This window comes from Apteryx mantelli, chromosome 13, assembly GCF_036417845.1.
Source record: "Apteryx mantelli isolate bAptMan1 chromosome 13, bAptMan1.hap1, whole genome shotgun sequence".
NCBI lineage: Eukaryota > Metazoa > Chordata > Aves > Apterygiformes > Apterygidae > Apteryx > Apteryx mantelli.
The window spans coordinates 14769178-14797018 of record NC_089990.1 but is presented as its reverse complement, the minus strand read 5'-3'; positions in this window follow the sequence as shown (position 1 = coordinate 14797018).

The window sequence follows — 27841 nt, the reverse complement described above, 5'->3', positions numbered from 1 at the left end:
TGTTTTCTTAAAGAAGTAAAACAAACATGAGGTGTTTGTTCAAAGATTACATGAAGAAGAAACTTCACAGCCTGAGATTTACATAATAATGAAATAGGCTGGAAGAAATAGGTGAATGACAAGGATAGGATATACGCTGCGGGATAATGTAAGCACAGCACAACTCTGCTGGGGATTGGGACCAGTGTTGATCAAAGTGAATAGGTAAGGTGACAGTGGTATGTGTCATTAAATAAATATGACCTTAGCCTACTACTAGAGTTTCCTATTTTATTCTAGTACCTACTCCTGAGACTCTTGATCACAATTCAAACTCCAGTGTTCTGCAGCTGAGGAAAAAATAAACATCTGAACTGAGAGTGCAGATTCGCTCTCAATGTGTTTTTGGGGTTCCTCTGAAGGTTCAAATACTCATGCAGGCTTGGCAAAGCTTGCGAGCTTAATGTGGGCTAGTACTTTATTTCTGTTAGAAACTCTGGGAAGTACAGTTGCATCACAGACTATCTGTGGCTTAGTTTGAAGGCAGTAGTGGCTGACTTTATGTAAAAAGCATAGTGGAAAGGGGAATGAGTCATCCAATGTCCCCAAACTGTTGAGATCTGCAAAACTCAAATCCCCAGGCCAAGTGTCAGGATCCTAGCTGTCTCTGCAAGCAGATGTTCCTGAATCAATTTGTCATTTGCTACAAAAAAAAGTGGATTTTGAATCTAGAGAAACTGATGAATATATAAAAGCTATATAGCTGTGGGAAATATTTTTCTTTTCTGAGAACAGAAACCTGATTAATGTGTTCCTGAGCAGATAATAGAAATATAAACAAAACCTTAAAAGAAAACTTATTCACTGAGAGTTTTGGTGAGAAAGGAAAATAGTGCATGTAAGATTTTATGAAAATGTTAGCAGTATCCAAATATTAATTTGTAATCTGATATTTGAAAAGTAGTTGAGATAGAAGATAGACAGGTTCAGATTGTTTACTGAAAATACTTTCCTCTAATTAATCATGGAGTTGATTAGAATCTGTGGAAGTTGTCAGCTAGGAAGTGTTAAACCTGAAGCATTTATGGTCAAAATTAAAAAAACAAACAAACAAAAAACCTCATACTCTCCTTGGTGCAAAGAGGCATCTCAGTGCTGTGCTTGGTGCTTATAAATTGAAGTCATGGTTTGGGGGAGGAAAGGGAGGCAGGGAGGGGAAAGAGGAAGGGAATGGGAAGCTATCTTTGTTTCTTAAAACACTCAGAAGGTGTGAAAAGAACTACATTTCAGTGGATTGGTGAGACTTGGCCAGAGAGATCAACAACAGCTGAAAGTGTTCACTCTGGTCTCAGTCAAAGTGTCTGGATGCCAGCATTCGAAAGTAATTTCTTTCTCTTGACGTAGAGAAGTAGGTATGTGACAATCTGTCAATAGAAAGCCTGTGGAAAGCAAACTGTCTGGGCTGGTATATATTATCACAAAAGAGCATGTTTAATAAAAAATGCATGAAGTTGCAAAACACAGAAATTAACACTTTATCCTCTTGTTTTTAGCAGATCATGTAAAATGCTCTATGGAGTATCTGAGGGTATAGCAATAGCAGAAAAGCGTGATTTTTACTCCCATTATTCAGTAGTAGATAGTGATTAAAGTTGAGCAATAATAGCAATTTTTGTTGACTACTCTTTGAGTCGAACCTGAAGAGGAAAGCACCAGAAGGCTGCTAGAGTCTTAACCTAACACAGAAGAAAAAATTTGCTTTCTAGCAAACAGAAAAAGATGAAAAACCCTCAGATTCCTGAAAAGCTGAGGGACAGCTGATGTTGGTGAAAGGATAGAGGGTTGCCTGTGTCAGAAGGATGCAACATTGAAATTGGGAAAGGGCCAAGCTCATTTCTTTAACAAATACATTTGCGTAGCATGTTCTCTACATTTTAGTTTCATCCGTTTTTCTTATCTGTTATAATGCCACATTTAAACTTTGCAATCTAAATAAAAAATGTTCTTTGCAGCTTATATGAGAGAGTATCTTGGGTACAGTGGGAAAATGAAATCATGCGGACTATTTTACTGGTGAGTGGAATATTCTATGCCATGCGCTAAGTGGCAGTGGTGTACATAGCTGTGGGAGGGGAGATGTAAGGATAGGAAAAAAAATTGCATGCTGCAGTATCCATCCAATTGTGTTTTGTATTTTCTGTAAGAAATAGTGGCTACTGGAAGGACTAGACCTTCTGAAAGAACAAAGATGATGTTCTGTTTTCTGTGGGGAATGCTAAAAGTTAACATGCAAAACAAAATACTATGTATGTTGCAATAAATGCTGATACACTATAATAAAGAAGACATATTGCTAACATTTATATCAGCCTAGGGAATTTTAAACCTCACAACCAGCATCATACTTGAATTGATACTGGTTCATTAATGTGTTCTAGTGCCATCTAGTTTACCTCCATGGAAAATTGCACTTTCTCATTGGCAGTAGTAAGCAGTAAATCATATGAGAAATAATATAAAAGGCAGATTATTTTGTTTTCTTATGCTAAAGGACTCTTACCACTTTCTGAAGCATGTGGACACATACAGGATGCAGGACTAGACGGTCTGATCTGGCCTGATGGTTCTTCTATTAGATAGACCTCTCATAGCAACGCAGACATGAGGGGGGCACAGGGAATAATCCTGAAGCTCCCCACAGGTACTCTATGGCAGGGGTCATACCTAGTTTCTCAGTTCACAGATAGGCTACCATGACTTTTGTATTGGCCAGAAGAGCAGGGAACAGCCAGGGAGAAATAAGAGTTTGTTTGCAATCGGGAAAAATATAAATGATCTTTGAGGGTGTGTTTTTTTGTTGTTGTTGTTTTTTTGTGTGTGTGTGCACGCGTGTATGTTAATCAAAGACTTAAGTTCTAACAAAAAGGAGGTCAAGATGGTTAGTTGGGGAGTGTAAGCAAGAGTGGCAGCCTGTCCTAATCTGTGAGCTGATATCCTCCATAGTATTTCTCAAATCCAATCCTCTGTGCCTCTTTCTGAAGCAGCTACTTCAGTTAGTACGGGTGAATGACTAGGTTTCAACTAGCTGATTTTTGCATTTGTAGAAATCTGAAGGTGTACTTAAAAATGGATGCCAAAAAGACTGTTTTTAGGCTGTTTGGGGAGAAATTTTTAAGATGGTGGTAGAAATGTGAAAATAAGGAGAGAGAGAGAATGAAAGACAGCTTGCCCCTGAAAGAGTTGTCAGACTATTATAGTAGAATTGAGAAAAATTCTGATCTAGGAAAGAAGTTGTAAGTAGCATCTGTTGTGCATTTCAAAATGAAGAACAGAAGATAAGCTGTTTCGATAGCTACATTATAACTTACTGATACCAACTACTGTTGATACCAACTACTGTTGGTAGTACTAATGACTACTATTGCTGATAGCTCATGAAATAAGGTCAAATTAAAGAAAATATAAAGACTTTTAAAAAATCCTCTGAGTAGAAGCAGAATTCTAAAACAGCATTTTAAAAGAAAACTGAATAAATTATTTCAAACCGCCCCCACCATCTGTTGGCTTTGGAAGCAGAATAAAGCAAATTTCAAAAAATCCCAAATATTTTTTGAAAAACAGACTCTTTGACTTCTGATGCAAACCAGCAAGTCTTGCATCTTTTGTAAGACAATTAACTCTTTAATACCTGGAATTAATACAATACTTTTCAAAATATGTTTTTGTAAGAACATATGGGGGTGATTAAATGGTGGCTTATTGTTCAGTCCCCTTACACCAAATACCATTGTTTGATTTCCATTTAGTAATATTGGAGCTGTTGTGTTTGTATGTATTCAAATTTTAATTACAATCATTTCCCATGTCTGATATTTTCTTTCATTTTTAATACATCTGATTAGCACCTCAGGGCCTCCTACATCACGTTCACCGTACAAATGAAGCTAAAATTCTTCAAGGGTTGCAGTATTCATTTTTTGATTGTTTAGGGAGTTGGTTCTTTTTCAGTGCATTCATTAGCATTTATTACTTTAAACTTTTATTGAACATTTTTCTTCTGTACGATAGCGAAAGGTACACAGGTTCAAACCCTGTGCAGGGCTGCATACTGTCTGTTCCAGAGCTCTGCTTTAGAAAATACGTGCTTCTCAGTATCTGAGTTGCTGACTTATGAGCTAATAGGTGACTAATATCTAGGATTTCTAAAGGTTATTGTTCTGTATGCCTCTTTCTAGATGCCAAACTTATGTTACGTTGCAAGGCATGTAGATTTTCAAAAAATCTAGACCCTTGGAATATCAAGCTGTGAGGGTATAATCTGAAAGGGGTGATTTAGAGTTCCATGTTCATAGCCTGATGTATTAAGTGATATGGTCATTAATTTTAGCAGTATCAGTACATGGGCCCATCACTGTCATTGCTTGGGGAAGACACGTTACGTGTTCTGCAGCTTCCAAGGAAAACCTTTAGAAGAGGGACAAATAAACAACTATCCAGGGGCTAATCCCTTGGCAATCTCTAAACTCAACTAAATGACTCAGAGTAATTGGGCTCTCCAAACAAATGTATCACTTATCATTTTAGAAAATCTTGGGTGTGTTGCCTCCATACAGTTGGTGTTTATATACCTTTCCATATGTATTTGTGCTGTAGATCTCAGGAGAGGTCAGTGCTTTGGGGCTGTGTTTAGAGCCAGATATTACCTGTCTAAAAATGTCTGTCTCAGGCATTGGTCCTTGTGGTTAACATTGGAAGGAGAAACTCAGGCTTTGGTGACTTAGCCTGCTCAGTATATCTCCATATTCTGCTTTCCCAGGATGTAGCTGCATGAGCCTGGCTCATTACTGGTCCTATTATTTTAGGTCTTTGAACACTAAACAGTTCATCTCTACTCTAATCTTTCCAGAAAAGAGATTTTGCAATGTTTTCCTGTCTCATACAACCAAAATCTGTGAGTACTAGAGAGATTCTTCAGATAATGCTTGTAATTTGATATGCTTATCTGATTAGGTAGATTCAGGCCAAGGAGCAAACAAGCAATTTTTTTCTATTAAAAGACATTAGAAAACTAAGAAAACTCATATTATTATCAATTTTGAAAGCGTTAACTCATTCTTAAGACCACTTTTAATTGTTGTATTAAAGAGTAGCCGAGAAAGGCAGTAGCAAACTGAATGGCCAAAATTTTGTCAGTGGGCTTCATCTGAGCACGCTACTTGGTATATATTTAGTACTAAAAATTCAGAACAATGGTAATGAAATAAAAAAGACTTTGTTTATGCAGTAGGTGTTCCATGAAATACTATTAAAAGAATATTTTAAGTTATAACCTTTCATAAAAATGGCCAGAATCATTTATACTAGTGTGGATAAAATTGGTTTTAAAAAAAATAAATGGTTCTTTATCAGTAATACCTTTCAACTGAATATCTTTCAACTTAACCCCATCCCCCTGCCCCCAAGTCCTATCAAATAAGTATGTTATCTGGTAGCCATCTGTTTAGCAAATATCTGATGAAAAGCACTGATCAGGAACAGTTTATTCTAAAAAGCTAGAAAACATTGCTTACACTCCTCCTTGTGGAGGCTGTCAGTTACCATAAATCAGGAAGACATATCATGAGCTGAAAAAAAGTCCTCTAGCACATATCTTATGAACTGAATCAGGAACAAAGAAATGCCCTCTTTATGCATCCTTTCACTGCAGAGCATGTCAGCAGCTGGAAAAATGCCGAGTTTGTGAATAAAATCAAAAACCCAAAGAAACAATCTTTCAATAAAGAACCAAGGAGACAGCTTTTACAAAGCACAGGGATATGCAGTATAGGGAGATAGTAAATGAAAGCGTAAGTTTGTCCAAATTAAGGTATTTTCTATTTTATGGTCCAGTTCTTCAGCACTCTGCACTGCCCACCTCTCCCTATCCTCCTCCTTCCCCTTCTCTCTGTTTTAACAGCTTACTATACAAAGTCAAAAATTTTTAGTGAGCAGTGTTACAGCTTTTTTTGTCACATTGCCACACTTTATATTTTGTTACTTTTTTTATTAACAACAACTTTTCTGCTGAATCATATACCATTACCATAAATTAGGTGTTTGCAGTTGCTGTTGGTTAAAATTTCTGCTCAAGGCTCTGCTAGAATTTCACTAGGCATTTTTTGTAGTGTTTTCTGCTATTTGGAGTTTTTATTGTTTTTGCTTTCTGTGTATATGGAATGAGGGTCACTTTCAAATCAGATCTTTTGTACTGTGTCAAAATGCTGGAGAATCATAAAAAAAACACTTTCAAGCAGGCAGAAGATTTTGGCCTGATACATGCATTGTAATATAGTTGGCCATAAAACAACATCCAGAGATTCCTGTTGAAGTCCTAGTCCAGAAGCTGAGCTGAAAACAAATCTTGGGGTGGGAAAAGTACACTTAAGGCAAGGCCCTAGCATACAGGCCTAAAAAAGCCACTCTAATGTAATCAGGTGAGCAAGAAGTTAGCTTAGAGCGATCTCAGTCCTGTTTACTGTAACTGTGGGATTGCTACTGGATCATACCCCACATTTGTTGATATTCTGTTTCTTAAAGATGAGATGTTTAAGATGCTAAGGCCAGACGATTTAAGTACATAGCTGTCGGAGTGGGAGACGGACCCGGAGTAACGATGAGTCTCAATGTGAGTATGATCGTTCTCCCTTTATTCAAGCTTTTACAGAGTATATATAGACAGGCGATAGAGCATGTGCTAGCAACAGCTATATGATTGGTTTACAGTCTCTGTTCACGCGCCTAAAGCGGATATATGATTGGTGCAAGGTTGCTGTTCATGTGGAGGGGTCTGTCGGCCCCCTCCTTGACTTGTTTACCACTACTTGCCTTCCCCCGTCTGTAACGGTCTAGGAATGTTCAAGGACAGCTCGCATACACGTGAGGCCCTCCCTTCATCATGAAGGCAGGATTGCTCACTTCTAAGAGATCATGCCCTCTCTCACTTAACCATTCTTCCACACATAGCACCTGAAAATAGAATCAGATTTTCCAGAAATCTTTAAAGGGAGAAAATGAAAGGTTCAAGCTTTGAAAAAGTGCTCAAGACATCTACTGTTAGGATGCTTAATGACAATGTACTGAGCTTGCTTGATAATCTGCTGATTTATTTAGGTGCTAAAATGAGAGCTAAACTCCTTTTGAAAATCTGGCCCTAATACCAGCACTGAGAGAGCTACTTATGTATTTAAAAAGGCTTAAAAGTCTAAAAATAGAAAGTTGGAGGTTTTTTTGAAGGAAAGTGGTAGAAACCATGTTATTTGCCTCTGAGTGATGTGCTGTGCTTAGCTCTAAAGGGGAGGGGAAAAATGGCTGGAGATGCAGGAGCTCCAGTGCCTGTGCAGTGTCACGGCCGCAGCAGGTTGTCTCCCTGGGCTCCTCTTCAGGTCAATGTTAGGAATTTCCCCTTTGCAGGTTTAGTCCTGTGCTACCACACCTCATTAGATATTTGTGCTTATTCTTTTGGCAGAACATTTAGCACTGGAGAATATGCATTATTTGCTGGTTTGCTTCAATGAGGTTGTTCAGATTGTTGTAAAGCTGCTGAAATGTCTTCTGGTTGGTCGCACCTGCATATCTCCTGGGGTAATTATGTTGCAATTAAACTTGATGAAGAATGAAAGAGGAATTATATGGAATTTGTTATTAAAAGCTATTTTAAGTGAGAAGTCATCCAAGGCCTTTAGCTATCAAATATCTGCTCACAAACTAATTTTTTTTAAACAATTCCTTGTAAATATTGTCAGCCAGATTCTTTTTATTTTTTTAATATTTTTTTCTGTTGTTTAACAGTGTTCATTTAGCATAGTTACTTCTAATTTACACTGTACTGAGAGACAAATCTAGCCTGGTAATTGTCATAGTAGTCTCAGCTACACCTGCAAGAACAGTGACACAACCTTCTGAATTTGTTATATATTTAGTATGTCTGGCAAGGCCTCTCTAGAGAAACCTGCCTTGTAGTCTGTATTTTTTTTTTTCCTGTTTACTAAAACCAATGCTATGGTAGAGCAAAGTAAATACTGGTTGGTTATCTAAGGCAAAATTGTTGTCCTCTGCAAGGACTGCACTTCAAATGTGAGAATGTACTCATACCTTCTTGACCACAAAGTGCATTGAAGGCAGGGCAGAGAGGGGGGGAAGCACATGCTAATTTTAAACTTTAACTCATCTTTACAAAAGAAGGAAAAATGGATGAAAAATGGCAGAGCTGACTGGAGAACAAGTTCTGATTTGTGGAAGATTTTGAAATTTTCAAATGTATTTGCTTTGAGTCACCCAAATATTTTGTAACTCTGGGCAAGGAAATACTGTTCTGATTTGCAGCTGTTTTGCGGGCAGCCTGCCTGGGAGCTGTGGGTGTCTGACATGCCATGCTTAGTTTTCCAGGTCATCGGAGCTTTCAGCCCACCAGGTGAGCTGCCAGGAGCTAAACAAGCAAGCTAGTGAGAAGGCAGGAAGGTTTCTCACAGAAACATGGTTTGGCAGGTGTATCTGGAAACCTTGCCTCGATTCCATTGAACATTGTCAAAATTGAACTGTTTCATGTGGCATTTCAGTTTAAATGAGTCAGCAAATGCCATGGAATTATGTATTTATTTTGCAGCCCTCAATTTTATTTTCATTTTGGACTGAGGAGGGGTGTAGTGAGACAGTAGTTACAGTAGTGATGCAGCCACTAGGTCTGGACAGAGTCACTTAGGTTTATGGATTAGCTTTATTTGTTGTAGAAGTGGCTCAGGTAAAGTACTTGCTATTTACATGTTGTGCTTTGTACAGCATATAGATAGAGGTATGGTAGCAAAATAATTCTTCATGTGTATGTTGTTTGATGCATCCTAATTTTTACAATAAAACTGCATCTCTGGTAGTACTGAGTTCAAAGTAATTGGTACAGACACATGGAAGAAAAGACCACAATTCTCTTTGTTAGGTGATGCTCAAGACTTTGCAAACTCATTAATTACTGAAAGGAAAGCTGAAACTTGGAACTGAATGTTAGGAGCCTGAAGACCTTTTACCTCTCATGCAACCTCTTCTTCTAGATGAACTTTTGAATTCTTCTACCCAACTAATGAGTAGATGCTTTAAAAGCTGATGGGATAATGGAAAAAAAAAAAAACATAGAGGACAGGAAAGCAGGCTTAAGGAAACCGACTATACTGGTGATGTTACTGGAGATGAATGGAATTATAAAGACAGAGCTGGGTATTTGCTTCTTCAGAAATATTTGCTTTAAAACTTCAGGATTCTAAGAAGTAGTGTCAGACGAAATAAAAATGACTGAGTCAACATGGTATGGTCAAATGCAAATGAACAGAGAAGTAAATGATCAAGTTACACATGTTAGCTCCATGCCCCTTGTTATTAATCACTGTACAAATCTGAATGTGTATTTTGCATTAGAATAGCTCATTAATGAGTGGCTAGATGGCACAGAGTGGATTTGGAGAGGGCAGTGAGACATTTGCCGTTTCTGATAAGACTGTAAATCCAGCCTGCATGCCTAGGTATTATAACCAGGTATTTCTATAGACTGCTGAGCAAACATTTAAAAGGCAGATCATGAGAAGAATATGTGGGTAGATATCTTTCAGTAAGCTAAGCCTGAAAAATAGATCAGCAGTAGAGACTAAGGGTGTTTTGGGTTTTTTTTTTAATCATCACATACACAGACTTGGGAGTTTTATAAAGCATTGATGGGGCTGTGCTAATGATGATTGCATTCAGTAAATAAAGGAAAAATTAATTCACTCAGCTGTTTCAAGACCTTTTGCTAATACTAGAATATATTTACACATTTTAGAAAGATTAAAGCTATAAAAAGAAAGTTAATCAGTTTGTATTAATCATAGTTGGAGAGAAACTCCATTGACAATTATAAGAATGAAAATCTGGCATTGCAATCCATAATTGGTATGGTTTAACTTACTTTACAGAGTCTGCCTTTGATTTAACATATCAGTTAATTAGGTAAAATAATTACAGTTTTGTGTTAAATAGATATTCTAGACATATGGTAGATATGAAGATGAGTAACCATGCTGCAGGCAATATTGCTGCTCAGTGCTGCTACGAGATACGACGTTAGTCAGTTACTTCACTTTACTGGCCCCACGTGTATGGTCATTATTCAATCAGTTTTTCCCTTCAAGCTTGTAGAAATCTTGTCTCATCAACTACTACAGGATTATACAGTGCACTTTATTCTCCACAATATAAAAGTAAATATGCAAGAACTAAGCTACAGTCAAGTGTATAAAAAGAGTAATTTTTTTGTTTTGGTCTTAACAACATTAATTGATTAAACAGGAACAGACCTTTGGAAAAAAAATACAGATTTATTAACATCACCACATGGTACACACAATAGTATATTGCTGAGAAGGAGCAGCATTAGGAAAATATCTATTCCTGTTGGGCTGCATAGGTTTGAATGCAGAAAATTAGGGGAGCACATACCTGCAAGATTAGAGTAGCTCAACATTTTAAAAGAGAGTATCAACTCCTGATGCCACATTTCCATGCTGTGTCAAAAAGGAAAGCTCTGCTTTCTTTTAAAGCTTTCTTTGCTGCCTAAGCCTCATTGAATAATGGGCTATCAGGATCTAATCTTCCCAGAATAAAATCTTAGCCCTGTTGGTGTGTGTTGCAAAGCAACCACTCCTTAGAAGGGCCATTGCTTCTTCTGCCCAGATTTTCAGCAGCATTAAGACTAATATATCATTTCTACAGCATTTCCCAAGCCATTTCAACATCAGAAACGATTACTTCCAATTTGTACATGGTACAGGACAAAGGGGGGCAGTCCAGCCTTCATGTGAAGCATGCTGGTGCAGGGGTGGCTGCTCTGAGAGGTGCGCCAGCCCCACTTAGCCATTGCTTTTCCTCTTGGGATACGTTTTCCCTGTTGTTTCTTTTCATTCTTGGCTGAGTTGCCAAGATAGATAGCTGTGTCTCCTATCTCAACGCCCTGAGCAGAGTTGTCATATGCCTCATTCTTGGTGTTTCCTTCAAAGATCACATTCCCAGATCAACTGGGAGTAGATTTGTGTCTGGACAAAAGATTCCCCCCTACCCGTTTCTTTTTAAATATTGTCCTTATATTCATAACTCTTTAGTACTGAAGAAATGAGTACAGCCTGTGCAAATGTGACGAGTTGGTGGTTTGTGGTAAATGTGTTAAATATTCTTTGTGGTAAGTAAACGAGCACTTGGCTTATAGCACTGATGAGAATATATTTAGTACGGTCATGCTTCTCATGCTTTTTTTTTTTTTAATCTGTGTGCTGGGGGTTATATATTTAACAAGCTTGCATTACTCTGTATCTAGTTCTAGTCCCCTTTCTTCTGATCAAGAGCAATAACTGCATAGAGCATTGTTTTTATTAAGATGAATTCTGTCCCCCAAGACATCGTGTATGCAACTTCTGTAGATCTTATGACTTCTCAACCTGTCAAATTCTTTGCAAACACTTGGAATTTAAATCTGATAAGCACACCAGGATAGCTCAAACTTTTATATAGAGCCCAGAAGTGTTTATTTCAACAGGAAAATGTACATCTTTGGTGGCTTTATGCTAATAGTACAAAGCATCTGGGCACACTGTATAGATTTACTAACCCAGAGGTCTTGAGAGCTGAGTCCTCCAGTGTATTCGGGTGTCTACTGTAATAATTTTTATCTACATTACTGCACAAATGTGTTTTACATAGAACAGTAGGTGACTTCTTTTTACTACATGAAAAGAGGTAAAGGAATGTATGTTCTAGTCCAGCTAAGAAAGAAAAGAAAGTCTTTTGTCTGGAATCTCTTCCAAGGCAGCAGCAATCATTAGTTATTTTAAGAGAGGTGATTCATGGAATAGCTCAACAGAATAACAATTTCATTAGTACTGGAAATTGTTTGTAGTGGTATCAGGAGAGTGTGCTTTATTTTAGATACATATGACAAATACAAATTAAAATCTTGTGCTTTCTTAATTCACACTTTTAGTAAAAGAATCTCAAAGAACGGAAGAAAAAAATCAATGTAATTGTCATGGTATAAAGGAGGCTGGAAATTTATTTGATTTTAAATAAGAAGAGGACTTTCTGTATTGTCAGTACTTCATAAGGTTCTATTTGACTGAAGTTCTTTTTGTTTTCTCCCCCAGTTGAAGCTTAAATGATGTTATGTTTAATGTAATATGTTTTTTAAAAAGTCATTTTCTTCATTGCCTAGTAATTACTACTGGTGATAACTGCTTAAAATAAAAATGATAACTGATCAAAAATACAGGTCAAAGTGTCTAAATTATTTTATTTTAAACATAAGTGTTCACATTTTAAGGATTTTTTTTCGTGATTATGAGGACGAGGCTCTTATTAAAAAAAAAATGAAATATGGGCATTCTGTCACAATTATATGATTTCAAGATCTGGGACTTAAAAGCATATCAATTAGTGCAAGACTCTTGATGAAACTGGGATAGCTGAGAAATGTGAATTGGATTCTTATGGTATTGTCTAGCACAATCTGGATTTGTCTGTTCAAATTTGGTACCTTGCAAAATGCCAGCACAGCCTGGTAAACTGCAAAGAATTATTTCATGTGAAGCTTTATCTTCATGATTCATAACAAGAAATTAATGTGCTTGAATGCACTTTTAACCTTAATTTGTTCTGCATTATAATATAATGAAATTCTAAGAATTAGTATTAGAATTTTCCTGGTTTCCCCCTCCCCTAATAGAAAGTGAGGTTTCTGCACTGGGGAACTAAACTTAAAATCTTTGATTTTCCTCTTGATGAGATGTAAACAATATATTTTATTTTGGATCAAATCATCTCAAATGAAACAATTCATTGAGCTAAATCAAGACGTGTTTCATTATGAATCTGTCTGATGCTAATTAGGGCCTGTCTAGTGAAGAGGCACCAAACTGCCTCACGGGGGTTGTTTAGGTGTGTCATGCCCTCCTTTCTTCTGCTTTTCCTGACTGGCCTACATTTCTTTCGCATGCTGCAGTCTCTCCATTGGCTAAGCACGGTAGGAGATGAGGAAAGCTCCCGTTCTGATGCGTGCCCCCGAGCGAGCAGGTCTCCATGGAAGGAACTCAGCAAAGTGCTGACCATGGAGGGCAATACATTTTGAAAGCCAGTATCCACGCTCAAGAAAGCAGAATTTCAAGTTCAGGTTCTTTTAGATCCTAAGTTCTAGTTTCTGATTCAGATTTACGGTGTGAACACTCCCATTGCATGCAAGGGCAGATGTGAAGCAGTTGCTGTTATGTGCTTAATTAAAACAGTGACTGGTTGGATGATTTAACATGTGCCTCACTACAGCAATGATCTTACTCGACATGTTTTAACTCGCAACTTCTGTTGATTTTGATGGATTTACTTCCTGTTGGCCTCACAGGATCAAAAGTTAGATCTGTGATCCTCAGTCTTTGCATCCTCACTTTGAACAGTTAGGCCTTGACTAAATACCTCGGGGTGAGGGAAATATTTAGATCTTTTCATGGTTCTTTAGATTTTGTAGTTTTAGATTTGTGATTAAATTTATTACTTTAGAGACTTTGAAAACTTATGAAAAAAATACTCTAATTCTTTTTTCTTTGTGAAGGCTTTCTTCAGCCCCACAGAAGAATGCCATCTGAGGTGGCAGCTGAAAGGTTGATACAGTTTTGTAGGCCTTGAAGTGTGCTGGGTTGAAGTCTCCATGTGGGAAACAGGGACTGCTCAGCTACATTTGATTTAGTTGTAGTTGTGCTTCTTCCAACAACAGATAAACAGTGGTTCGCTCTGTGGGAAAGAAGGAATTGTTGAACTGAAATCTGATTATAGCTGCGGTATTTGTTTTCATGTTGATGAAGGGATCAAGGTTGACTTGAAACCAAACATCATAAAGTGCCTCGATGCTTCGGATGCCTGTGCCTGGGAGGAATGTCAGTTTTCAAAGTTTTAAATCTCTGTCCTTTTTTTTTTTTCCCCTCCTTCTAATTTGTCATAAATTAGAAAACTGCAGTGAAGATAATCACTGTATATCGTATCAAGCAAAGGAGGGGAAAGTGTGAAGAGAAGCATGTGCCAGATGATTTGATGTGCAAGGAGATCCAGTGGCCAGATGGGAATGTTTAAATAATGAATGGCTTGGGTGAAGCAGAAGAGAAGAAGATATACTGTTTAGATATTTATCAGTAGTGAATAGATTGTAGTATTGCAGGATAAAATTATTCACTTCAGTCATTTTATTGAGTAGCAGGGGGTGGTATCCTGAAAATGATGATATACATATTACACGTGGAATTTCTTCAATTATGTGAGTATTGCAAAACTGCCAGGAAAATTTATCAGCCAAATCACAAAATATGCCCAGCCGTTCTTTGCCAAGGTGACTAATAGGAAGAAAACACAGGTGCTTTAGTCACGTACCAGAAATAAATACTAAATGCCCACTCCCTACATTGGTGGGCAAGACAATGTACAAAAAAACTTTAGTGTGACTGTATTGGTGACAGTGCTGTTTTTTTTCTGTGCAGTAACTTCTGATTCTCCATGTAGTTTATAGTTTGAGTACTGGGAAAATAAAGTACAGCAAATAACAGTAGCCTTCATTGTGAGTAAATATAAGAGCTGGGAAAATATTTTGGAAAGAAAGTCTCTGTCAACATTTGTTAGAATTTTTAAGTAGCTTTGCCTTGATCATGCTTGTATTCTTTTGGTTCACTTGCAGAAGTTGAGTTTTCATAGAGAAGGTGTATTCAGAGGAGAATTTCACGGTTGATGGAACAAGTGTGTCCGAGTTTGGCACAGAAGTACTATCTGCAGGGTGAAGATGGTGTAGCACCATCTCTGTACTCATTCAAGTGTGAGCAACTGTGAATACATTGTTTATTTGGGAACCAGCTGTAGCTGAATTGGACTCAAATTTAGAACAAAATTTTTAGATTTTTCTCAGTGGAGTGGATCTGAATTTGTTGAATTTCTTAACTTGGGTAAATTTCTTTAGAATCCTATGTTTCTGAGTCTTGATTTTTTTTCATGCACCAGAACTGAAATTCACCCAAAGTTTTAAAATTAGAAAGCAAAAATAAATCTTTAAGATTGCTGTTAAGCAAAATGTGGCAGTTAACAAATGTTCCCTCATCAGTGAGCTTCAATGTATCCAGCAGCCACAAAATCTAAGGTACTAGTTAAGTTCATAATAATCAGCAAGATGTGACTCATCTGAATAGCAAAATTTCAGTGCTCTTTTTAGGTCATCCTAGAGATTTTAAAAGATGGAGATGAATCCAAAGCACTCTGATGTAAATGAAACAACATCCAAAAAAACCCCCCCAAAATCCACAGAGCCCTGGGGGAAGGGGGGGGAATTCTTTCTTTTCATTGCTTTAAACACCAAATATCTTATTAGCACTGTTCTCTGAACACGACGAATTAAATTACGTGAGAACATATAGCAGCCATGTGTGAGGTCAAAGAACAATATATTCAAATGCAATTTTATCTGAGTTTGCTGCTTTATGTACCAGGTTTCCCTTTCCTTTCCTCCCTCCCCAGAACCTCACAGGGAATTCCAGCAACTAGTGCTGTTTGAGAAGATGTCTGCAACACTGCTTCCCTGCAACACTGCTTCCTTGCTGCCCAGATGAGATTGCTCAAGTGAGATTAAAGATGATGATTTGGAAAAATATCTACATCATTCAGGCCAATCATCAGCAGAAACTGCCCACACTGCTTAGTACGGTTTCAAATCTTTCAGCCACTGAGCTGACAAGATGAATACTGCTCCCAGCTTAGATCAAGCTTTTTTCTTCTCATGATGGCCACAATGCCAGTTGTTGCTAATATTGCAGTGCTTACAAATCTGACTTGGTGAATATGATTGTCTTCATACTTGAAATCCTTAATGTTATTAGAAGGATTTCTCTGATTTATAATCCTTTCTCTCCCCCCCAACATTAATAGATTTTCCTCAGTGTTATGATGCTTTGTTGCTACATTTCAGGTTTTCCATGTGCTTTTATGTCTTAGTAAACTTGTGCATTAGGTATATTTAAAGAAAACAAACATTCAGCAAAGCTACTTATTTTTAGGTGTATATTTTAATGTGTCAGCTGCATTGACTCCCTAGGAATATAAAAGCTAGTCCTTCTCAAAGGGAAGAGAGATTCAGACACTAAATCTTTAGTAATTTAGAAGTGTAAGTGGTTTTCTATAGTTAAATTTTAACAGAGAACTTTGTTCACTCAGGCATTAGAGGGCCAAAATTGGAAACTCCGAGTATATAAAGACAATGACAGAGATGATGTTGTGGTTAATTTAAATGGAGACATATGAGAACAAGATAGTGAAAAGAAATCACTGAAATACTGGCAAAATACCTCTTAGCATATTAAAAATAGGGAAAATTTGTGTATATTATGGATAAGCAGCACACTTTTTTGAAAGAGCAAAAGTTTGCATTTTGGACACTATGAAATGAGATTTGAAAAGATTTGAGACCAGTAAGCTCAGGCCATAAAATAAATTAATGAGATAAGAGATTAAGGGGTGATCATACAAAGAGTCTAAATGAAGAGTAGAGTTTCTAACTAGGCCAAATATTCACATTGGGACATTTAAACTATGGACCAGTTTTGAAGCTCAGAGTAGATGCAAGGAGTGGAGGAAAGGTATTCTAATAGTATAGGGGCTCATCTCTCACCTGGGACATTTCTGTTTCCAAACTAGTTTGGTTAAAATTTATAGGAGACTATCTTGGGACATGTAAAGCATTACAGATCTCCACTTGATGTGGATGGAGAATAGCATTGTTAATCATTTCAGAAGTAATCTTTGCAGTATATCAAGTATAGTATTTTCCAAACTAGTTGGAAACATCCTTGATTGAAGGATTTTCAGTCAAGATCTTTATTTTTCATATAATTAAATTAAATATGTTTGCTATTCTTTGGAACAGATATTCCTTATTTTAGTATAAACTTGAGAAACTGAAAGATATGAACCAACTAAGGTGAAAGAAATTTTCTCTCTAGGGATAGAAAATGTGTCTCAATCAGAGTAAAATAGCTAGGAAAAGTTTATTGTCTCTCTGTAGTCACTATAATTATTTTAATTTCATCAGCAGCTCTCTCATGGCAAGTGCTAACCAACAGCAGTAAAACAGTAGGAATAGGAAATATGTCTAAATGGAAATAAACTTCATGGGAATTGAAAGAATATGTTAATGGAAACCTGCAAGAGCTAAGAGTGGAAATGACTGATTAAAAGGGAAATTTCATGACCCAACACTTTGAAGTGAAAACAGTGTAGGCTTTTTTTGTCACCAGGTTGCTGTTCTGGTATTGACATCATTTTAATAATGAACTTGTACCAACAGTTTTCTGTTCCAGTATCTTCAGGATTTTTCTTCTTTCTGCTGATGCACAAAATACCATGATGAAATGAGTACACCTCTAAATACCTTCCATTCCAGATTTTTGTAATTATTATTTCTGCCTTGTCTACCTGGGAGTCCTTTTGTCACATGCAAATTAGGTCAGAACAAGAAATATGAAATAGAATTAAAATAAGTGGCTGGAGGAAAATGTATTATAAGTGAATGGTGAAAAGATAGACTAAAAAAAAAATCATAGCTACCGTAAGAATTCAAGTAAAACCTACTGAGACAGTTCTCTTCAAGGAAAGCAAAAGGAGACATTTGTATGAAGATTAAATTGCCCATGAGTACAAGAGTTTTGTGCCTTGAAATTAGTGATGAAAGGAGGGCAAGGAATGCTGCTTGGTATGCAATAACAGTTCAAACAGTCTTCTACATTAATCTTCTGTGTCAGCTAGTTTCCTGATACCACATCTCCAGAGCACTCCTCTGCAGTGTGAAGATATGTACGCAGAAGGAAAACTACAGCTTAGAAAGGAACAGATCAGAAGGAGGGGAAGCACTAAAAATCCAAAAACCCAAAATATCCATATAATAAAAGTAAATGATGCAGAAAGTAATGAAAGGGAAAATCAGACCTTTCTTTGATTTTGAAAAATACTTTCTCTTACTATCTGAGTAAAGTGTTCCCACAAAGTCTGAAGGAAAAAAAATAATATAAGATCGATATTTAATTTCACGGGAGGACATACATAGGCACAGGAAGTCTCTTTTCTTTTAAGACAGTCATGTAAATGCTCTAACTACTAGCACAGAGAACAGGTTGAGACAGCTAGAGATACCCTTATAAATTGTATCCTTGCTCTGAATCAGTCTGTGATAAGGGGCATATTTGAACGATGATCTGACATGTCTTAAGTCCCCTAGCCACTGGCCAAATTCCCCTTTCTTTTTTGTTTCCACCATTGAATACTTAATAAGCATTTACTGTGCTGCAAAATGTGGTAACAAGAATATAATGAAATGATAATCTGGGGGAAAAAAGATTATCTTTTGAATTTTTAGATGATCCTGCTTTTTTAATTCTTCTTGGGTCAGGGGCATGTTGAAAAATCAATTATTAGTATGCTAAGTCCTAACCAAAAACGTGTAATTAGTTGTGGTACTATGACTGAGATTGTACTATGAGTACAAAAAAAAAAAAATTAGTATTCTCTTTGTAGAATATAATCTGTCATAGCTCCACTGGAAAAAAGAGGACATTTGAGCTTGTCTGCACCTCAGGAATTTTGCTCAAATCCAAAGAATACCTCATGAGCTACTGGAAGTCACAGTTGTTGACTGAAAGGTGCTGAGCTGCTGTGTGATTCTTGAGCTAGGCTGAGCCTTGTTCAGCTACATGGCACGATATGTGTGCTGAAACTGTGCATCCAACGTTCGCCATCTGGCAACTTCTGCTTGGGTCTTGCAGAACTGGGCACTTCTTTAGGCAGAAGAAATACGCAAGTAACTCAACACACCATATTCTCTTTTTCGTCCATTCTTCCTGGAACTGGAAGAAAATCTTCTGTGGTTCTCAGCATCTTGCAGAACTCAGCCTTGAATGCAGAATTTGGCTGTTAATGTTGCCTACCTTAAATCTTGTAGAACGTTAGCTAGATAAATATGCTAAACTGGTTAACTGTATATCTACTGAAGCATATCCTGAATACAGGCATTCCTCGTTTTATTGTGCTTCACTTCATTGTGCTTCACAGATACTGCTTTTATATATTTTTATTTATATATATATGTATATAAATTGAAGGTTTATGGCAACCCTGCATTAAGTTTATCAGCACCACTTTTCCAATAGCATGTGCTCACTTCGTGTCTCTGTGTCACATTTTTTGCTTTTTTTTTTTTTTTAGACATAATGCTATTGCACACTTAATAGACTACAGAATGTAAACATAACTTTTATATGCACTGGGAAATCAAAAACAATTCTTGTGGCTTGCTTTATTGTGATATTCGCTTTATGGCGGTGGTCTGGAACCAAACCTGCAATACCTCCGAGGTATACCTACACTCCTCCCAAAAATGTCATTTATAAAATAGAATTGCTTTAAAATACTACAGGCATCTGGTTCTGTAGATCATTGTTCCCCTCTGTTTTTTTGTATGTTAAAAAGTCAATTATTGCAACGTATCTCTGTAGTTTCTGGATCATTATCCATTTTTCCTTAAGCAAAAATATCCTTGTTCAGAGATCACTTAATGTATAATCCAGTTACCCTACATTTGTAATGCTTTCATGAGGTTTGGAGTATCTGTTACCATACCATTAATTATTATTACTCTGTCATAAATTCCCTATTTTACTGCCTTTGATATCTGGTAATGATGATAATGAGTCTATATCAGGACTTCACTGAAGAGGGCACTGAACTTGTGTACAGACCTTAACAGTTAAAGGTAGTCAGAAAACATGGTGATTAGTGTGATATCAGACTTCATGCAGGATAGAAATGTTCTCTAAAATCATGGCATTTGTGGAGGACTTGACTGAAAAGTTGAATGCTACAGCCTAATTTTCCCATGGGGTGCTGAGTGTTTTCTCCTTGGTTGTTGCAGGATGGGCTTTTTGCAGGTGAAGTATAATAGCATGCTTAAGAAATATAGCTGTTATCTTGGAAAGGATGTTTGTTTTCTCTGTATTTTGAAGAATGAGGTAATTTCTAAAATATGTTTTTGTATTTCAGTTAGAAAAATAGTTTATTCTCCTGATGTGTAACCTTCAATTACAGCTATTGTCAAATGAAATAAACCTACTGAGAAGCATAGTTAGTAAACCAAATAGGTTTCAACTGCAGGTGGTATTCTTTTTGGAGCTCATTTTCAAAATAGTCAGCAGTGTTTGTAATTGTGTAAATATAAACAGTGATTGCTGCATTTAATAAGTACAATGTACACATAATAAGCAAACATAATGAATATTTGCTGACTGCATAATCAGATAATTAGAAGTAAAGCTTATATCTACCTGCCTACTTCTTGCAAAACATATTTTACTCAAACATGTTGATCTGAGCCCATATTCCATAACAGCTCCTCAAAATTTTGTAGTACCCTGACATTTCAAATCTCCTCCTTTAACATCTGCCTAATTTATGTGTAGTGAGTAATATGATAAAGTTTGACCTTTTCTCCCTGTTTATGTCAGGTTTGGTCTTTTTTTTTCCATGGGTTGCTTTTCTTTTGTTTTCATAGCAAACACATTAGTATAACAATTCCCTATTTGTGATTCCTTGCGTCAATCATATATTTTTGCTGTTGCGTGACTGGGTAAATTTGTGAGGTCAACGCATTGCCAGACCCATCAGAGGAAGGAATTCACCCTTCTTCACTGCTGTTTGCACACAGGACTAAAGCAAGCCTTAGACCTGGTTTGGAGAAAAGATATGGGAGAGGTTTATTTTACTTTCCTTTTTCTTTGTTCTGGCTTACAAGATGTTCTCCTAAATAACTGAGGTTGCTTTTAGCAGAATTGCTTTCCTGACATGAGGTATGTATTTGCATGTTTAGCTGAATTCAGGCCATGCTCTGATTTCCAATGGAAGTGTTCGTGAAAGAGACTTCATTTTTCTCAGTCCAATGGAAAGTAAGCCCCAAATGTCAGAATCCATGACAAACCTTAACAGTAAGGTTGTTCTCAGAAAGCAGCTGAAAGGGGAAGCAAAGGCAGGTGAAGGTAATTCTCTCAAAATAAGAGTGGTATGCAAAGTTGTATTTTGTATTACCAGTCAGACAGTAACGTTAATAATGCATTTTCATAGTGAGACAATAAAGATACAGAAATAACAGAGAGGAGAAGTAGATAGGAACTGTAATAAAGGAGAGACTATCCAAACCTTTAACTGCAGTGTATCAGAAGGGGTCATGTTAACCTCAGATAGTTCCTCCAGTACCTTTTGAGTAATATTTCATACTTGCTCTTAGAGGAGTTTTGATTTTAAACTTTAAAAAAAACCCTAGCATTAATGAAGTATATACATGCTTCCTATGGGTGGTTTGCTGCTCCAATTTGTCATTTGTTAGTGAATATGAAGAGAAAATACCTGGTGGAGTGCAAAAGCCAGATGTGCTTTTAATTCCTGTTTGTCTTCATCTCTCTGTACCTTGTTTCCCTTTTGTCAGAATGGAAACAAATTAATTATGTTGTTTGTAAAGTGCTTTATGAAATACGGATGACCGGTATTATTGAAGTGATTAGAATTAGTATTGCTATCATTATTATTGATATATTTTTCCTTGCTTCTGTTAGCTAAGAGAACATTTTATTTTGTTTCCGTGTTTAGCACTGAAGACTGAATTATGATGCTTTCTAAAACGGGCAGTCAGCTCCAAGGGTATCTACAAGCTATGGCTCCTCTCCTAAAAGTTATTTGGTATACAGCGTGCTTTTGCTTTTTCCATTTCTGCTCCCTGCAGCACTTTATAGTAGACATTAATTCTCAATTTCTGAGCTCCTTTCAGTTACCCACATACTTCTGATATCTGCCCACTGCTAATGAATATGAATGAAATGAAAAGCAATCACTCATAACTTAAAATAATTATTGTAGCGTCTAATAGAAATGGGCAGGTTTATATAAAATACTGTAAAGTATATTTTTAAGAACCATCCCTGTAATTCTTTGAAGAACAGATGTCAAAATGAGCTGCAGTAATTTCTCTGAGAAAAGAAAATGTATTAAATTAGAGCCATAAAAATCACACAAGAGGCAAATACTTAAATTCTTAAATTAAATTTTATACAGTACTGTGCATATGAATAGAGCGGCTTGAATTATTCATTGTGTATAACTCATTGGCCAAATTTAAGCCTTTTATGTTGAGGCACATCATGATTTTGATAGCTTTATTTGTTGATTATTTATAGAGGCTGAATGAGGACTTTGTAAGAACAAATGTACAGTGCATCTTTGCTCTGAAATATTATTTGGCCAAAATTGTGATATGGAAATCTGTGATGTGTTTTAAAAGTGAATTGTTAATCTCCTTTTTACTTAGAAATAAGAAATTCTTTTTTTTCCCTTTCATATGCATCATAATCAGTAATGGAAAAATTTGCATACTGAACAACAGCACACTCGCATCTACTCTGGGGTAAAAACATTGACACACAGGTGTGAGAAGAAAGAACAGTTTTCAGAGGTAGGTGAAATGCAGAGCAAAAATGGCCAGTGTAATTAACTGGTTTTTGAAAAGAGCAAAATGATAGTGGATTCCCAACGGTTGATAACAGCCAGCTACTTTTTGCATTTTGCTATTCCATGTGAGAAAATTACTGTAGAAAAATGAAATGGTATGTTGTTGCAAGTGGGAATGTATAAGGCCAATGTGAATGTAAACAGTAAATCTCTATTAAAATACTGTCAACACTGTAAACCTGTGTGAGAACCCAACACAGGATCCATTTACTCTCAAACTTTAGCTTGTCCTGATGAAGGCAGATGGAAAACACAAATATATCTCTTTTAATGATGATGTTTATGCTACTTGTCTGCTTTAGTGATAATGCCTTATTTTTTTCTAAGCACAGTATGTAATAGATATGCATGTACAAGTATAAATAATTATAAATAATAATCTAGTAAAATATAATGAAAAGAATCCTCATTATTGCAAGTGTCCCTGATTTGCTATACTTAAAATAATTTAAGAGTTTTGTTTCTTAGTCTGGTTACTTCATTTAGGTTAACAACCTTCTGTAATGAGACTTAGCAGTAATTAGGTTAGTTCCCCAAATTGCTGTCTCTAACGTTCCTAGTCTGTCTAGACCAAAGGAAAAACAAAAGATCCAAACTGTAAAGAAATGAAATACTGAGAAACTAAACCCTGCCAATTCCATGAAAATTCTGGCGCTTGTATTCGCTATTACTGAGCAAAGCGTATGAAGATTACGCTAATAAGGTCTGTGAAAGTGTCCCAGTGAACTATAATGTATCACAATAAAGCGCGGATAGAAATTTTCTAGGAAATATTTTTCTTTCGTCATTATGATAGCATTAAGACAGTGCCGGCGCATAACAGGGCTGATGCTTAGGTGTCCATGTCTGCCACCCATTCAATATTTCAATGCATTTTCAGATGCCAAAGTAAATATTTGATAGTGACTAAGGTTTGAAACATTCCTTTGAGTGCTGGACAGAGACTAAGCCCAGTTTTCAGCGCACACATGGAAATCCAGCATTTGCTTTGTCCCATTCAAACCAAGTGTCGAGTAGTTGGGGTGGGATACTGACCCATCATCAGGGCGGAGGAGGGAAGCACAACTCGGCAGCAGTGCAGCGAAGCACGGTTCGCTGTGGCTGGGGTCAGGATTTTAATCACAGCTGTCTGACATGATAACTGTATGAGTACCTTTGGTCTCTGCTGGAGTTTCGCTATTATGGCAGCTCTGCTGACGGCTTGCAGTCTAGGAACATGCTGATTTTCTGGCAAATAGAGAAATGATTTAATAGGAACAGGAATTGCAGGTGCTCAGTTACTGCCATGTTCTTAGTGGCTCTGGACAACCTGGAATCAGAAATGGTAACTCCGGTGATCCTATAATGTAACAACAAGCAAATTTATGAGTACTTGGAAGAAAGGAAGCGTGTTTGTGTGTCTGTCTTCCTAAGTGTATAACACTGGTTTATCCTAAACAAAGTATTGCTGGTGCTCAGATATTTTAAAAGGCTGGTTACCCTTGTAAATACTATTGAATTTCAGCCCCTTTCCTCTTGGGCCTGAGGGAAAGGCATGTGTTTTTGTATGGGCCCATTAAATAAATACTTTCTTTACCTTCAGTGAGGTCCTGTGGATTTATCCTACTAACAGAAGTGGACACGCAGTCAAATGTAAGGCCTCTTTCTTCCTATTGCGGTCAGTGATTTTTTCTGAGACACCAAATAAAATTACTTTTACGGAAAAGAAAGTTGAGCCATCAATGAGGGAGGGTGTTACTTAACTCTCTGCAGTGGCTGGCATCCCAAATGTCTCTGGAGTGAATTCATTTTTTGCAGATGGGAATCGGAGTTACTGCCTGAGGGACTTAAGGCATGTGGCATTAAGTAGTACTTTAACTGTTTTTCTATTATAATCAGACACCTTTGCCAGCTTCACAAACTCTTTCTCCATCCCCGTCTCCCAGTGGATTTGCAGCAGGCATCTTTTCTTTTCTGTTGCAGAGTCTCTTAGGTTTGCCCCATCGCCAGAAAGTTGCTGCTTATCAGTTCTGTCTCTAATTTTTGCTACTTTTCTGTATCCTTATTGAGATCTCAGTGAATGCTGTCTTTCTCACTCTCTTTTTCTCTTGCGACCTCTTTTGTGCTTGCTCACTCTTGCTGTCTCCTGATGGTAAAAGCCTAGATCATAAAGATATTTCAGTATTTAATTATTATTTAAGAAAGTAAGCCATTCTGGAATCAGGGGACTGTTGTGCTGCTGATCAGACTAGATCGTGCAAGTAACTGGGCAGCGGGAGCTCGTGTCCCAGGTAAACACAAGCTGGAGCTGGGTAAAAAGCCCTTCCCAGTGCTTTTGAAACATGATGACAGCAAAATCCACAGCAAGACTTCCAAATGTGCTTTGCAAAATGAAGTACTGTCTCTGTGCTTTTTCAATGCAAACACTGCTTAAAGATGAGTGATACACTGACTCTGAATTAGCAGATAATTTGGAACTTTATCTGGTTTGTTTTTCCCATTAGGAATACACACATGCAATAGTGTTTTCTTGTTCTTTTAACTCAAGTTTAAGGAAAGCCTTTGGCTCTGAATTGTTCTTGTAGAAGCGGGTTTGCAAGCTGACTGCAGACAGAGTAGGATTAGAACTATGAGCATATGATTTGCTCTTTATCAGTAATGTTTTAACAAAATACTATTAGCTAAGTCACTTTAAAGTAGTTAAAACCACCTCCATGATGCAATGATACATGGCAGTAAATAAGAAGAGAAAAATCATGCAAGAGAATGCCTGAGAAAAGGTAAAGTTTACTACCATATGTAAGAGGGGATATTTATTGAGAAGAGTTGTTGCATTAAGCCTATAGTATTCCTGCAGTATTTATATATTCTGAGTTGATATTCCTTCAGGGCATTTCTTGACTCTCATGATACTCTTTCTCTCTTTGCCATGCTTTCTGTGAACAACAGATGTAACTGTTCCTTTTTAGATTCAATTAACTTTAATTTTAGCCTGAATGTAGCCAGTGTGGTATTAAGATTTTTTTTTTATTTTCTAAGAAAAAGAGGAGACTGAAAAAACAAAACAGTTGCTTTAACCTTTATATAGTTTAATTAAAGTAAAAACTCTTTCATTCTCTCAGTATTTATAGTGTTTAGTTCTGGAACAAAGACAAAAATAAAAAATAGAAGGAGATGGTAGAAACAAAAAAAGAAATAGCTCCAGATAGAGCTTCATCTGGTTGTTGGCCAAAGGTTAGTTTCCTCCTTCAGGATCCAGCTGGTCTGTAGGTCTTACATGTATTGACAGATCAGGAGATTTTTAACTTTAGGTTCGCTAATAGCCATCTTTACCATCAGTTTCTATTTAAAGCTCCTCCAATTCATGAAAATACTCAGGATTATCATTTTTAATGATAGTATTTCAGTCCAAAATTATTTCTCTCTCAGCATGTTTCAGAATACATACACAAAAGAAATTTGTAATGTCTCTCTTCACAAGGCATTTTTATTATTTTACTTTGGTTTGCCTCTCTTTGTTACAGAGAAGGGTAAGGCTATGGCTGGTTTTGGAGGTCAGGCAAAATACTTGATGTGCAGGAAAGCAGAGGTAAGAGCATTCCACAGTTACTGTGATATATGGGAAAATACGAACAGCTAAAAGCAGTCAGATTCAGGACCATGTTGTTTTAAGTATTGCATGAGCACAGACCATGAATCTCTGTCCCAAGGAGCTTAAAGGATGACAAAAAAAAGGTGTAGAAAGAGACAATATATGATTATGGTAGAAATCCAACATGTATTTGTGTTTTGCGCACATGTATTGCTGATTTTGTTTAAAAAAAAATATTATCAGAATAGGCTGTAGAAACGAGCATTAAATGTTGTTTACTGTTTGATAGGGCCATTGCTACTAGTTAGCTGCCTTCGTTGGGTGGAGGGGTTTGGTTGGTGACACTAAGTGACCCTGGTAAGCAATGTCCAGGCTCTTGGCTTTGTTACAAGAAGCCCACAGCCCTGAGAAATACTGGGCTGCTGTGCCAGGAACTGAGAAAATTTTGATGTAACTTTGTTCAATAAAAGAAAAAAAAAATCCCACTGGTTGCCAGTATTTCAGTGTACTGCTGTACCACACATGATCACAGAAATCCTCCAGGAATATTTTATTTCATAGTCGTATACTCTATATGACAATTTACCTTGGAGACTAGCATGTCTCTCTTATGGACTTTAAAAAACAAACAAACAAAAAAACCCCAGTGTTCTAGGAGACATTATATTTTGGATATTAGCAGTGATATGAGCAATACCCTTCAAAATGGAATGCATAATAATTTTGTAAATTTAGTTTTCATTTGAGATAGTTTAGGAGATCCCAGAACATTCAAGATGGTAGACTTGGAAATGGGCACTGATGTGTGGGACCTTTTTGTGGAAATATTTAGAAATTTTGACTCAGCAGAGGCTTATGAATTAATCTAATTTAAGGTCCATGACAGTCCCTTTGAAACCAACAATACTACTTTAACTAACCACTTAGCAAAAAAATTTTGCTAAATCTTGAGCTAAGCTTTTTTATTATTTTATTCCAACAGTGATAACTGTAGCTAAACATATTACTAAACTGAACAGAAGAGTTTCAGAAGGAGGATTTTTTTTTTTGAAGTCTTCATAGATTAAACATGGTGGTGCCTTCTTATCTTCCTGTCATTAATTCCATGTTGAAGCATTTTTAGTGGTTCGTTTCATTATAAATACATTTCGTTTTGTGAGTCATGTTCTGATTTAAGATAGTGTTATTAAAAGTTAATTATTTTAGGCTTGAGTTTGTTATTTTACATTTGCCAATAAATTAATTTGGATCAGCTGATACATATTAAAACCAGATCCTTGTGAAACCTACTTGCTTAAAACCTCATTTCAGTATTTTGAAGTGTATCACTGGAAGTTTAATTAGATAATGTAACTGAATTAGCTCCTACTCAAGTAATATATGCAGTTGCTTTTTCTCATCTGTTGAAAGAGTCTCCAGTACAAATGGCAATGGTATTTTTCTCCACAAAGGAACATTTTAAAAATGACAAAAGGCTACTGTACTTAACTAGATTCCTCTTTTGGGAAATGTATGCTGTATGATAAAATATGTGTGAGCTTCTCTACCCGGACCTTCTCCATGCAGTGCTGTCGGATTGAGAGAAGCATCTCTGAAAGCTTTTTTGTTTCCACACAGGAGAATGCAGGTGCT